Source organism: Myotis nattereri (assembly GCF_964212035.1).
Source record: "Myotis nattereri genome assembly, chromosome: 1".
Lineage (NCBI taxonomy): Eukaryota > Metazoa > Chordata > Mammalia > Chiroptera > Vespertilionidae > Myotis > Myotis nattereri.
Genome location: NC_138075.1, coordinates 142,409,929 through 142,424,546, shown reverse-complemented (window position 1 = coordinate 142,424,546; position 14,618 = coordinate 142,409,929).

The window sequence follows — 14,618 nt, the reverse complement described above, 5'->3', positions numbered from 1 at the left end:
GAGCATCAATACCCCACTTTCAGCAATGATTTGATCATCTAGACACAATATCAACAAGGATATGTTAAACTTGAACTAAACATCAGAACAAATGGACCTAATGGACATTTAGAGAGCAGTCATACAAATTTTTATTTTTTTTTTTTAGAAATAGTGGAATACTTTTTATTTATTTATTTAATTCATTAAGTTATTACATATGTGTCCTTATCCCAACATTACCCCCCCATCCCCCCACTCATGCCCCTACCCCCCTGTTGTCTGTGTCCATTGTTTAGGCCTATATGCTAGCATATAATCCTTTGGTTGATCTCTCCCCCTTACCCCCACCCTCCCCTACCTTCTCTCTGAGGTTTGACGGTCTGATTGATGCTTCTCTGTCTCTGGATCTGTTTTTGTTCATCAGTTTATGTTGTTCATTATATTCCACAAATGAGTGAGATCATGTGATAGTTATCTTTCTCGGACTGGCTTATTTCACTTAGCATAATCATACATGTTTTACACCACCTCAAAGAGATAGCTATACTCCCATGTATACGGCAGCCTTATTCACAATAGCCAAGATATATGAACTAAGTTTTCACCAATAGATGAACAGATAAAGAGATGTGGTATGTATGTATGCATATATGTATGTTTGTAGGTATGTGTATATTATGTATATAATTATGTGTGTCTATGTATACACACATACATACATACATACATGCAAACATACATACATAGACAATGGAATTTTCTCTGGCATCAGAAAGAAATAGAATGATAGAGACTGGCTATAGTTATAAGAAACAGTAATCATGCTCTATTAACCATGATTATTTTGTTCTGATTAAAGAAAGTATGTTCTGATCTGGCTGGGTGCTCTCCCCACCCCTCTGGGACCTGGGAGTTTACCTGGAAATGTGGCCCATCCTCCTTAACTGCCTAATATCATGGAAAGATTAATTATCTTGTTGGAGCAACAATGGAGTCGCAGAGGTGCCCACACTTTGCAACCCCTCAGCTTGCATTGCCTGTGATCTGTAAATAATATACCCATCTATTTCCTTTTGCCTATTTTTCCATGCCTATAAGACCCATTTTTGTTACTTTTACATAACCATTCTTATTTCATTTGCCTACTTTCCCATGAAATCTTTATCATTCTACCCCATTCAGGTAGCTGGTTTATTGGGGTGAGGGGTGGATGGTGTTCAGAGCAAATATTCTTGGATGACCTGCTGCTCCCCAATACTGCAAGCATTGTTGGAATCAATGCTCATATATGAATCAAACCTGTCTCTGCTTAATTGGCTCAAGTAGTGACAGGCAGACTGGACTTACTTGTTGTCAGGTTTTACTACCAATCATGCCCACATAGGTGAACCTTGAGAGTATTAGACTAGCAAACCTAAGTCAGACAAAGACAAATACTGCATGATCTTTCCTGCATGTGGAATCTAAAGTACCTAAACTCACAAAATCAGAGAGTACAGTGGTGGTAGCCAGAGGCTGAGGGTGTGGGTAAAGGGGAGGGGATGTTGGTCAAAGGTACAAAATTCAGTTATAAGAGGATCACATGTGGGGGTCTGATGTACAACATGGTGATTATAGTTAACAATACTGTATTCTGTGCTTGAAGGTTGCTAAGCGAGTAGATCTAAATGTTCTCATCACAAAAAAAAGAATTGGTAATTATGTGTTGTAATGGAAACATGAACAAACACTCCTGTGCTGGTCACCTACCAACATAAAAGTGTATCAAATGAACACGCTATATACCTTCAAAATATGCAATGTTACATGTCAATTATGACTCAATAAAGTTCAGGGAAAAATAGAAATTTGAAACTTGAAAAAGTAAAATATCCACATGGCAATCTACACTAATAAAAGGGAAATATATAAATTCGTTTTCACTCTGCCATGTCCACTCACCAATCAGGATGAGTATGCAAATTAATCCAACAAAGATGGCGGGTTAATTTGCATATGAAGGCGAAGAGTGAAAACTGAAGGCGCTGGTACAAGTGAAGTTTGAAGACAACTGAAGACTGAAGACTGAAGAGGCTTGGCTTCTCTGCTGTGGCCAGACCAAAGGCCTGGGTCCCGGGTGCTGGGGGAAAACCTGGGCTGACAGTCAGGGAAAGGAAGGCCTATTGCGTGAATCTTCGTGAAACGGGCCTCTAATATATATATATATATATATATATATATATATATATATATATATATATATATATGGAAGCATTAATATATATATTTAGATATATCTAGAAAATGGCAGCAAACCAATTACTTATGATTTTCTTACAAAGTAAAATGTTTGGTAACTTTTGTATACTCTAGCCTAGTTTCCAGTCCTATATAATCAAAGCCTAATATGCAAATTGACTGAATGAGAGAATAACTGGTTGCTATGATGCACAGTGACCACCATTAGGCTGATGCTCAATGCAGGAGCTGCCCCCTGGTGGTCAGTGCCTTCCCACAGGGAGAACATTGCTCAGTCAGTAGCCAGGCTCACAGCTGGTGTGCAGAGAGGCGGTGGCTGGAGCCTCTCCAGCCTGTGTAGCAGTGCTAAGGAGCAGAGAGCCAAGCAGTAAGGAGCAGCTAGCATGTGGGCAGTAAGGAGCTAGGAGTCCCAGACTGTGAGAGGGTGCAAGCCAGACTGAGGGAAACCCACCCCCTGCCCCAGTGCATGAATTTCATACACTAGGCCTCTAGTATTCTATACATAATGACCTACTGTATGTTTTATATACATAATAACATCTAATAAATACCCTTAGACTGTATATGTGTGTGTTTATACTAGTTATGTTTGTATGAAAGATCTAGTTCTGGAAGTGAAGTTATTGTGATAAAGGAATGACATCCATGACATTTTGAAAAAAGCTCAATTGCCCTTTGAAAAAGATGTGCTAATTTCATCTACCAATAGTGCATGAGGATGCCTTTTCCTCCAGTGAGAAAATTCTGGTTTTATTTGTTAAATACAATAATTAGTTATTATAAGTTAAAAAAGTGGTATCTCACTTTTTATTGATTAGCATTTTCTAATTAGAAAGCAAGGTTCACTCTACTATAAGTTCAAAATTTGTTAATCATGAATATTAACTCAACTTGGAATTTGTTTTATAGGAAAAGAATAATTACCTACTGTTAAATACTGCTATAGGCTTACCTATCAGAATCTTCATTCTCCACGATAGGAAACTGGTGCTTATCACTTTGTTCACTGTTGCTTTTCTGTCTCACTCCAACACTGTCAGTGTCATCATTAGCCCCATCACCCATGTTTCCTGACTCTTCCCTCTTACTATTTTTCTGCTCCTTCTTTTCTTCAACCTTTGATGAAAGTTTGATAATGATGATATTGTTATTACCTTATTCATTAAGAAGACTGTGTTTTCATTACCTTTCTCATGTGGCTTTATGATTTAGTTTTGCTATTACCTTATTCATGAAAAAGACTGTGTTTTCATTAATTTCATCCTTTGACTGCTGGGTATCAGTTTGTTGACTTTTGCTTTGCTGTGTCAATCCATTTCTGTCACTGTGATCATCAGCACCTTCATATATGTTTCCTGATACTTCCTTTATAGTGCTTCTCTGTTTATTTTCTCCTTTAACCTTTGATGCATGTTTGATATTAAAGATATTGTTATTACCTTATTCATCAAAAGATTGTGTTTTCATTAATTTCATGATATTAATGAAACTGCTATGACTTGAATCAGTGAAAATATTTTGAGTGTTTTATTTGATCATAAAAGGTCATTGAAATTGCTCTAAATACTGCTTTGTGTCTGTTTCTATATAGAAGCCAAATTTCCCAAGACGTCTAAGAGTGATTTCTTAATTTTGTGCTCCTATTCACACAAAATCCACCCTTTGCTACCTAATATTCCCCATACTTACCCCATCCCATTTATCTCACAGAAACAATAAAATAAATGACAAAAAAATGCAAATATGCTTCTTTTGTCTTTCCCACCTGTGACTTGCATTACACAGATTTAGAGGATGTGACATTGTGCCTCAGTAACAAATAGGAAGCTTTCCTCTTTCTTCACAAAGCTATTGTTTCCTATATTGCCTTTTACATTTTCCAAGATCTTTAAAGATATCAAAAAAGTGTGGCATTTATAAAATATATGAGCCAAAGTTTACTACAATATAGGAGCATTGTGAGGCCAATGAATTGTTAGTTAAAGTACAATTTGAGAAAGTGTGTAATGCCCCCCTAATGTCACACTGCCAAGTCTTCGTCTTTAGGGCCTGATGAATTCTGCTGGCCTTACAGTAATGACTCTCTGAGGTGCCCCCCAACCATAAGGTCCATGTGTACCCAGTGCGTGATAGCTGTTATTTGCATAGCCTGTGACTTTTGCTGAGTGGCCACACAGTCAGAAATGAAGCTGAGCTTGAATCTGTATCAACATGGAAAGCACCATTCACACCTACCTGATGGCTCACTTACCTCATGGGACTCACATACCAATGGGAGCTCTTTCAGTGATTGACCCCAACAGAAAGCTAGTTGGCAGAGGTGGATCTCAGAGAGATTTGGGCTTTGTTCTTAGCTTCCTCCAGGGCTTTGTGCTGGTGGAAGGAGGTACTGCTGTGCAGCTTGGCCCCTAGCTGGTGCACCTAGGCCTAGCAGAGGCAGTCAAAAACACTGCATCTCTTTGTAGCTCCACACAGGTCACCCAGAGGAAGTCACAGGCAAAGACTGACATTGACATACAACCGTGTGCCCACCACCCCCTTCCCAAGAGGCTCCAATGGGGAGCTACAGAACATGAAGCAATTGCTCCACAATCAGTACACCCAAATGAAGATCTCAACAGGCACCACAACATACTGGCATGTATTAATTGACCTGGGGCCAACCTTCACATAGCATCTCATACACTGTGGCCAGCCAGCGTGAGCATCAACCCCATCCACAAATAGGCAAGCATTAAGACTCTACAAAGGAGGGCTAACATAACACACACAAGTGCCATTCCTGGAGTACCCAGCTAAGGTGATCAGAAAGAATGATGCCAATGAGCCTGACAAGACACCTAACACATAAGTCCATTTTACTAAGACTGGGAGACAGAGTAGATCAATCCAATTCATAGAAACAAATACAAAGTGGTAGCTTAAATGGGGAGAAGAAGAACGATGCCCCAAATGAAAACACACACAAAAACAAAACAAAACAAAATAAAACAATACAGGATAAATCCCCAAAAAGAAAGAGCTGAATTGCCAAAACTGGTTTGGCTCAGTGGATGGAGCGCCGGCCTGCGGACTGAAGGTCCCAGGTTCGATTCCGCTCAAGGGCATGTACCTGGGTTGCAGGCACATCCCCAGTGGGGGATGTGCAGGAGACAGCTGATTGAAGTTTCTCTCTCATCGATGTTTCTAACTCTCTACCTCTCTCCCTTCCTCTCTGTAAAAAATCAATAAAATGTATTTTTTAAAAAAGAAAGAGCTAAATGAAATGCTGTGACCCTTTAAAACAGTTCCTCATGTTGTGGTGACCCCCAAACATAAAATTATTTTCATTGCTACTTCATAACTGTAATTGTGCTACTGTGATAAATTGTAATGTAAATATCTGACATGCAGGATGTATTTTCATGGTTACAAATTGAACACAATTAAAGCATAGTGATTAATCACAAAAACAATATGTAATTATATATGTGTTTTCCAATGGTCTTAGGCGACCCCTGTGAAAGGGTCCTTCGACCCCCAAAGCAGTCACAACCCACAGGTTGGCGACCCACAGGTAGAGAACCGCTGGCCTAGAGGCTTTTTCAGTCATGGGATGGCCCCGAGAGATAAAAACAGATAATGGACCGGACTATACTAACTTCCTTCTCCTTTCAGCAGTTTTCAAAGCAATACCAAATAATACATAAAACAGGAATTCCCTATAATCCTCAGGGACAGACAATTGTAGAAAGAGCTAATCAAACCTTAAAGACTCAGTTACAAAAACAGAAAGGGGGAGAGGGGTATTATCCTACTTCACAGAATCAGTTAAATCATGCCCTTTACACTTTAAGTTTTGACAATAAGTGTCACACAGCAGCCGAGAGGAGGCATCAACCTCCTGGTCCCGAGGCATCTGCCGGTATGGCATGATGGAAGGATTTACAAACAGGGCAGTGGAGAGGGCCAGATCCAGTAATGATGTGGAGAGGAGGCCATGTTGTATTCCAGAAGGTGCTTCTAACCCCATCTGGGTGCCAGAGCCAGCGGTGTGTCACGACCATGGATCCAGGGAGAACAGCTCACCCCGCCGTTCAAGAAGCTGAAGATCACACATCCGGTGATGATGGCAGCTCAGCCACCGGCCCCGAAGAAGGAGAAAAGCAGAAGGCAGCTGGCCAAGGCCACCTGAGAAGCTAGTGTCCCCACATGGGGTCAACTGAAGAGGCTGACCACCGATGCTCAGCAAGTGGTGAAAGAATAGGGGGTACAGGTAACCCCCTCCAACCTTTTTGTTGCTATGGTGGCGCTTGTCAGCTGTCAGGCAGGTATGGCTGCAGCAGAAACTTCCTGGACTTATGTTCCAGACCCCCCTATGGTCAATCCAGCCACCTGTACCAGAGAATCAGTGCCAGTATTTACTTACAACACTAATCCGGTCCGGGGTATCCCCGACAAGCCTATAACTCCTTCTTCCCAAGGTGATTATACTTATAATGGTTTCAGTGGGGAGCTCCCTATTTGTTTATCTAAAAGGGGGACTTCAGGATGTTTGCAGCTTGGCCAAGAAAATAAGACATCCTATGGAGGCGCAAACATTGGGATATGGGAAAACATATTCAGACAGTTACTAAACTAGGATTTCCTAAGGCCACCCGATGGCTGTCTGGTAAGCATCCCCTGCCCCCCTCCTGCCCTAATAGCACCACTACTGAGTTGGGAGCATGTCCTCAATGGCAGGGTTGTGCCAATCCTATACCACTGAGACATAATATTTCTGGCTCTGACTTCTATGTATTGGGTTGGTCCCACAGGCTTGATGCTAAATATCCCCATCATGAGCCTATGTTACCAGGAGGTTTTGTAAGTAATGCCCTGAACATGAAAACAGGAAATTTACAGAAAGATCCGCGGCTTTTAGCTGCTGCCCTTGACTTTCTTAATTTTACTGGCTCTTTCTTAGCTAATACTAAAGGAGCTGTTCATCGAGCCCTTCCTATGCCTATGAGCTTGTGTCCAGCCCCAAATGTATTGGTATCTGGAAATGTGAACATCAACAGATTGGACACCCATTATGCTGTCCAATGCCATCACTGTAACCTTACCAGCTGCGTTTCTAGGCATAACCTGAATGTAGATATATAAATTTTAAAGCAGTCTTCTTTTATTATGCTTCCTACCAATATAACAGAAAAATGGTATCATGGTGCGGGCCTTCAGGCACTGCAGGAATTACACAATTGTTCCGGGAAAAGCGTGCTTTGGGATGTATTATTTTTGGTATTGTTAAACTAGTTACTGTTATTGCATCTGCTATAACTTCTTCTCTTGCATTGACCCAAAGCATCCAGAATGCAAAGCTTGTCAATGAATTGGCTCAGAACACCTCAACCACATTTCATGATCAAGAAGATATAGACAAAAGGCTAGAACAAAGCTAAATGCTTTGGAAGCTGTAGCGATAGGACTAAGTAATCAATTAGAAAGCATCAAGATTAGACAGCAGCTGCAGTGTCATGCTGCCTTTACATATATTTGTGTGATTTCAGCCCGCTATAACAGTTCTCTATGGGATTCAAATAACATCAAGATGCCTCTAGAGTGAATATAGCATCATAATAATATCAGTATAGACCTAGTGCGGCTACACAAACATGTGCAAACCATTCAGAATAGTCATGATGATATTATATCTCAAGCAAAACTAGCAAAAGAATTGCTGGATGATTGAAAAGAATTTAATCCATGGAATATATTAAAAAGCACCACCTGGTACCTAATTGGATTCCTTTGTGTACTACTAATCTTATCCTTTTTTTTTCTTCTTTTTTTCTGTTTTTCAGTCATCAGCAAGCTCCTGTGATCTCAAGTCTGAAGGCTCCAAGTAGATGTCCACAAGATATATTTAAAAACGGGGGAGATGTAGAGGGCCCCTGGAAAGGCACATGGGCATTTATACTTAATAACTGCCAGCTGAACCCAAGGCGACAGGCAGAGCCAGGTCCTGGATACACATCTTACCAAAAAGGCACAAGTGTTCTCAGCTTGACTTCATTTTGCCCAGGTGTCTGGGAGTGGGTTTTGTTACGAAAATCCAGTCTAAGGAATGAATAGGACTCCTGCCTAGCCAAGACCCTTTATCTTGAATTTTGGTGAAACCTCCTGGTATTTGGGGTATAAAATAAACACACTGCTTCAGTGCTGGGTCCCTGTCTGTCCCTTAGAAGAGGACGGTGGTCCCACCCGGTCCTAGCTTTTTCCTTCCATCTTTGTGTCTTGTCTTCTTCTTTCATTTCTCAAATCCCCAGTAGCCTCTACTCAAATAATCAAACCACTCTCTTTCCACGCTGCGCACAGAAAAGAGAGACCCCTCCATACAAATATGAGGAGACAGGAGAAGATTTGACTTTGGGTGGTGGGCACATGGTCCTATATACAGTTTTTGTAAATTAGTAATCCACACACAAGAAACCTATATGCTCATATTGACTAATGTCACCCCAATAAAATTTAAATAAATAAATGAATAAATAAATAAATAAAATGCAAACCACAAAAAGAGCTGGGATAGCTATCCTTATGTCAGACAAAATAGAAGTTAAATGTAAGGCTATAAAAAGAGACAAAGAAGGTCATTACATAACAATATGGAACCGATCCAACAAGAAGAAATAACCTTTATGAACATATATGCACCCACCAGAGGAGCACTTCAATAGGTAAAGCAAATATCTATACAATCATAGTTAGGAAGTTCAGTACCCCTTTGACATTGATGGATCTTAAAAAAAAAAAAAAAGCAAGAAGGTAAATGTATGTATTTTAAAAGCTCCAAACAAAACTCCAATGAATTTTGTTGATACGTTCAGAGCATTATTAACCTAAAAATGCAGGGTATAAATTTTCTTCAAGTGCAAATGGAACAGTTCCTAAGTAGGCCAAATGTAAGTCTATAAAACAAGCCTAGGTAAATTTCAGAAGACTGCAATCATTCCTCACATCTTCTCCAACCACAGTGGTGTCAAACTAGAAATCAATTACACACAAACACATGAAGAGTAAATAACGTGTTACGAAACAGTGAAGGGGTTAACAATGAGATCAAGGCAAAAGTCAAAAAATACCTTGAGACTAATGAAATGAGAACATGATAATTCAAAATCTATGAGAAAACATGGGATCTGTCCTAAGAGGGAAATTCACAGCAATACAGGCCTACCTCAAGAAATAAGAAAAGTCTCAAATGAACAATGTAACCTTTACCAGAAGACATGTTTTAAATGAGCCTATTGTATTGCTTTAAAAGGTGTGTAACATGATTTTAATTTGATTGATTGATTATGACAGCATTCTTTTCTTAGTGATTAAACTTCACCAAGCATTAAATATACCATTTTGAAGTATAAAATTCAGTATCATCTGGCACATGTACCATGTTGTGCAATGATCATCTCTATTTAGTTCCAAAACCATTCACCAATCCAGAAGAGAACCTTATTCCCATGAAATAGGAACTCCCATTCCCCCTACGCGTCTCTGGCAAACACTTGTCTGATTTCTATCAATATCGACTCACTTATTGTGGAAATTGCATATAAAAGGAATCATGCAATAAAGTAAATACATTTTCCCCTTTGGACCGTGGGGCTCAGTGGATGGAGCATCGTCCCATGCACAGAAGGGTCATAAGTTCAATTCCCAGTCAGGGCATATATACAGGTTGTCAGATCAATACCTGTCAGAGACCATCCTCCTTGCAGGCGGCAACCAATGAATGTCTTTCTCTCTCATCAATGTTTCTCTCTCTCTCTCTCTCTCTCTCTCTCTCTCTCTCTCTCTCTCTCTCTCTCCCTCTCCCCATCCCTCTATTCTCTCTAAAGTCAATAAAACAAAAATAAACATTTCCCAGCTTGAGGATATAACTATAAAAAGACTAATTTTGCATTACAAACATAAAAAAAATGATAGGTAGGCCACTAGGAAATTTTAAGAGTAAGTGTTAAACAAAATTCAATTGAGTGTAAAAAAATCAATTTTACAAGCGAGCACTTTACCTTGAAGACTACATTGTCTAATGTAGGACATGCAACAGCAATGCGATGTTTGCTGTAAAATCCATCGAACCAATGAGGGAATCCATGTCTTTAAAAAGGCAACAAAATTTTCAGTGAAATATCAGCTTTCTGTATATCAGATAAAGATTCTTGATATAAGTAACACTAGGCTTATGTTTAAAAAATGCTTTCAGTTTTTTATTTCTGCTGTCACCTCTACCAGCCTATGAAGTATTTAATGAACACACACTGTCTAGGATTAATTTGTTTTCACCACTTACTGGCTGACATAATTTTTATTCCCTGAACTGGAACACATATGATGACGTAAATCAAGGCAGGAAGATACATTGTCCCTTCCTCATCATCTGTCCCTGGTTCAAAGACTAATTAATTTCAGTCAGAAATGGCAGTCTTGCTTTTTTCGCATGGAAACCACTTATTAAGGAGATCCTACTCCTTCCTTTTGTCCTCCAAACACACAATAATTTCCTTGAAATGCTGGGAAGTTAAATGTCCGAATGTCAAAGAACAAATGTATATTTTATTAGCCTGTATAAATATATATATAAATATATATATATATATATATATATATATATATATATATAGACACACATGTGCTGACCTATTGTATGTTTTATAGACATAATAACATAAATGTACTTTGACTGCGTGTGTGTATGTTTATACAAGTCATGTTTTCATGTAGAATCTAGTTCTGGAAGTGAAGCTATTGCGTAAGGAATGACATACTTGAATTTTTGAAACAAGCTCAATTACCCTTCTAAACGATGTGCTAATTTCATCTATCAATAGTGCAGGAGACTGCCTTTTTCCTCTCATGGGACAATGCTGCCTTTTATTTTTTACAGACAATAATTATCATTATAACTTGAAAAAATGGTATCTCATTGTTTGTGGATATGCATTGTTTTCTGATCAGCAGGCAAGGTTCTATCTAGTATAAATGTAAATCTGTAAATCATGAATATTAGCTCAAATTGGAATTGGTTTTATAGGAAAAGAATAATTACCTACTGCTAAATACTGCTATAGGCTTACCTATGAGAATTTTCTTTCTCCTTAATAGGAACCTGCTGCTTCTCATTTTGTTCCATGTTGCCTTTCTGCCTCACACCAACATTGTCACTGTTTTCTTCAGCACCATCATGCATGTTACCTGACACTTCCCTTTTACTACATGTCTTTTTCTCTTGTCCTTCAACCTTTGATGAAAGTTTGATATTGTTATTACGTTATTCATTAAAAGGAGTGTATTTCATTAATTTTGTCATTTGGCTTTTATCATTTGGGGTTGTTATTACCTTATTCATCAAAATGACTGCATTTTCATTAATGTTATCATTTGGGTGCTGGTTATCAGTTTGTTCCCTGATGCTGTGCTTACTCAATCCATCATTCGCATTGTCATCATCAGCACCATCATATATGTTTTCTGACGCTTCCCTTTTGCTACTTTTCTGTTTCTCCTTTTCTTTAACCTTTGATGAAAATTTGATATTAAGGATATTGTTGTCACCTTCTTCATTAAAACAAGTGTGTTTTAATTAATGCTGTCATTTGGCTTTTATCAGTTGTGTTTGTTATTACCTTATCCACTAAGAAGGCTGTGTTTTCATTAATTTTACCATTTAGCTGCTGGAAATCAGTTTGTTCACTGTTGATTTGCTGTCTCAATCCATTTTTGTCACTGTCTTCATTAGCACCATCATACACGTTTTCTGACACTTCCCTTTGACTGTTTGTCTGCTTATTTTTTTCTTTAACCTTTGATGAAAGTTTGATATTATGGTTATTGTTATTACCTTATTCATTCAAAAGTTATATTTTCATTAATTTCATTACAGTAATGAAATTCCTATGACTTGAATCAATAAAAAATATTTGAATGTTTAATTTTATCATAGTAGGTCATTGATATTGTAAATTATGCTTCACTTCTGTTTCTGTATAGGAGCCAGATTTTCCAAGATTTCTAAAAGAGCTTTCTTAATTTTGTGCTTCTATTCACATTATATCCACGCTTTCCTGCCTAACATTTTCCCTCCTCACCCCCATCCCATTTATCTATTAGAGACAATGAAATAAAAAGACAAGATGCAAAATTTCCCACTTTAGCCTTTACTAGCTGGTCTTGCATGACATAGATAGTTTTAGAGGAAGTGACATTGTGCCTCAGTAGCAAATAGGAAGGTTTCCTCTTTCTTCACAAAGCTATTGTTTCCCACATTGCCTTACATTTATTTCAAGATCTTTAAAGGTATCAAAAGTGATGGCATTTATAAAATATATGAACTAACATACTACAACATTGCAGCAGAGTGAAGCCAATGAATTGTTAGTTAAAATACAATTTTGGAAAGTGAGTAATGCTCCCCTAATTCGCAAGCTAGTCTTGGTCTTTGGGGCTTATTGACTTCTGCTGGCCTTACAGTAATGACTCTTTGAAGTGCTTCCCAACCACAAGGTCCTTGGGTACCCAGTGCATGATAGCTGCTGTTAGCATAGCCTCTGACTTTTGCTGAGTGGCCTCACAGCCAGAAATGAAGCTGAGCTTGAATCTATATCAACATAGTAAACACCATTCACACCTACCTGGTGACTCACTTACCTCATGGGACTCACATACCAATGGGAGCTCTTTCAGTGATTGACCCCAACAGAAAGCTAGTAGGCAGAAGTGGATCTCAGAGAGATTTGGGCTTTGTTCTTAGCTGCCTCCAGGGCTTGGTGCTGGTGGAAGGAGGCATTGCTGTGCAGCTTGGCCCCTCCCTGGTGCACCTAGGCCTAGCAGAGGCAGTCACAAACACTGCATCACTTTGTAGCTCAACAGAGGTCTCCCAGGGAGAATCACAGGCAAAGACTGACATTGACTTTACAACAGAGTTCCCACCAACCCATCCCAAGAGGTTCCAGTGGGGAGTTACAGAACATGAAGCAATTACTCCACAATTAGTACACCCAAATGAAGATCTCAAAAGGCACCACAACATACTGGTGTGTATTTCTTGACATGGTGTCAGACTTCACATAGCATCTCATACACTGTGGGCAGCCAGAGTGAGCATCAACACCATTCAGAAATAGGCCAGCATCAAGTCTCTACAAAAGGAGAGCTCACATAACACACAAGTGACATTCCCGGAGCACCCAGCTCTGATGATCAGAAAGATTGTGCCAATGAGCCTGACAAGACACCTAACGCATTAGTCCATTGTTCCAAGACTGGGAGGCATAGTAGATCTACCCATATTCCTAGAAACAAATACAGAGGGAAACCTTAAATAAGGAGAAGACAAAAGATGCACCAAATGAAACTCACACACGCACACACACACACTTACACACACAATGAACAAACAAACAAACAAACAAAAAAAAAAACATAGGATAAATCCCCTGAAAAAAGAGCTAAATGAAATGAAGGGAAGAAATGCACCAGATTCAAGGTTGAAGAATATGGTTACACAGATGCTAAAGTAACATAGTGAGAACTTTGACAATGACAAAAGAAATAAAAAAGGATAAATGAATCATAAAATATCCATTCAGAAATGAAGAGTACAATACTTGAAATGAACAATACAAAAGAAGGAATCAACAGGAATCAACAGAAGATAAGATGAAGTGTAGATTCGAATATTTCACTTATAAGACAGGTAGCAGAAAACACCGAATTAGAGAAAATGTATATATATGTATATATATATATATATATATATATATATATATATATATATATATAGTCATCATATATATAAACTACTTTAATTCTGGGATAACAGAAAGCATAGCCACATCCACATTATAGGGGTACCAGAAGGAGGAGAGTGAGAGCAAAAATTAAGAATCTATTTAAAGAAACAAAATGACTGAGACTTCCCTGACCTGGTGAAGAAAAAAATACATAGAAGTGCAGGTAAAGGCAGTCTCAAACAAGATGAACTGAAAGAGACCTAGACCAAGCCACTTCATAATTAAAATGGCAAAAGTTAAACACAAAGAGAGGATCTTAGAAGCAGAAATGAAAAACAAATAGTTACCTACAAGGGAGCCCCAATAAGACTGTGAGATGCCTTCTCAACAGACACATTTCAGGCTGGTCATGATTAGAAAAAAATATTCAAAGTGATGAAAAAGAAGGACCTACATCCAAGACTACTCCACATGGCAAAGCTGTCATATTTAATATTGAAAAGAGATAAAGAGCTTTCTAGGGGACCTAAAGGAGTTGATAACACAAAAAGAAGATTGTATTAGAGAAATTATTAAAGAGATTTGTATATAAAGTAAAAATAAGAGGCCGTCGACATAATTATAAGAATAATATAGCAACAA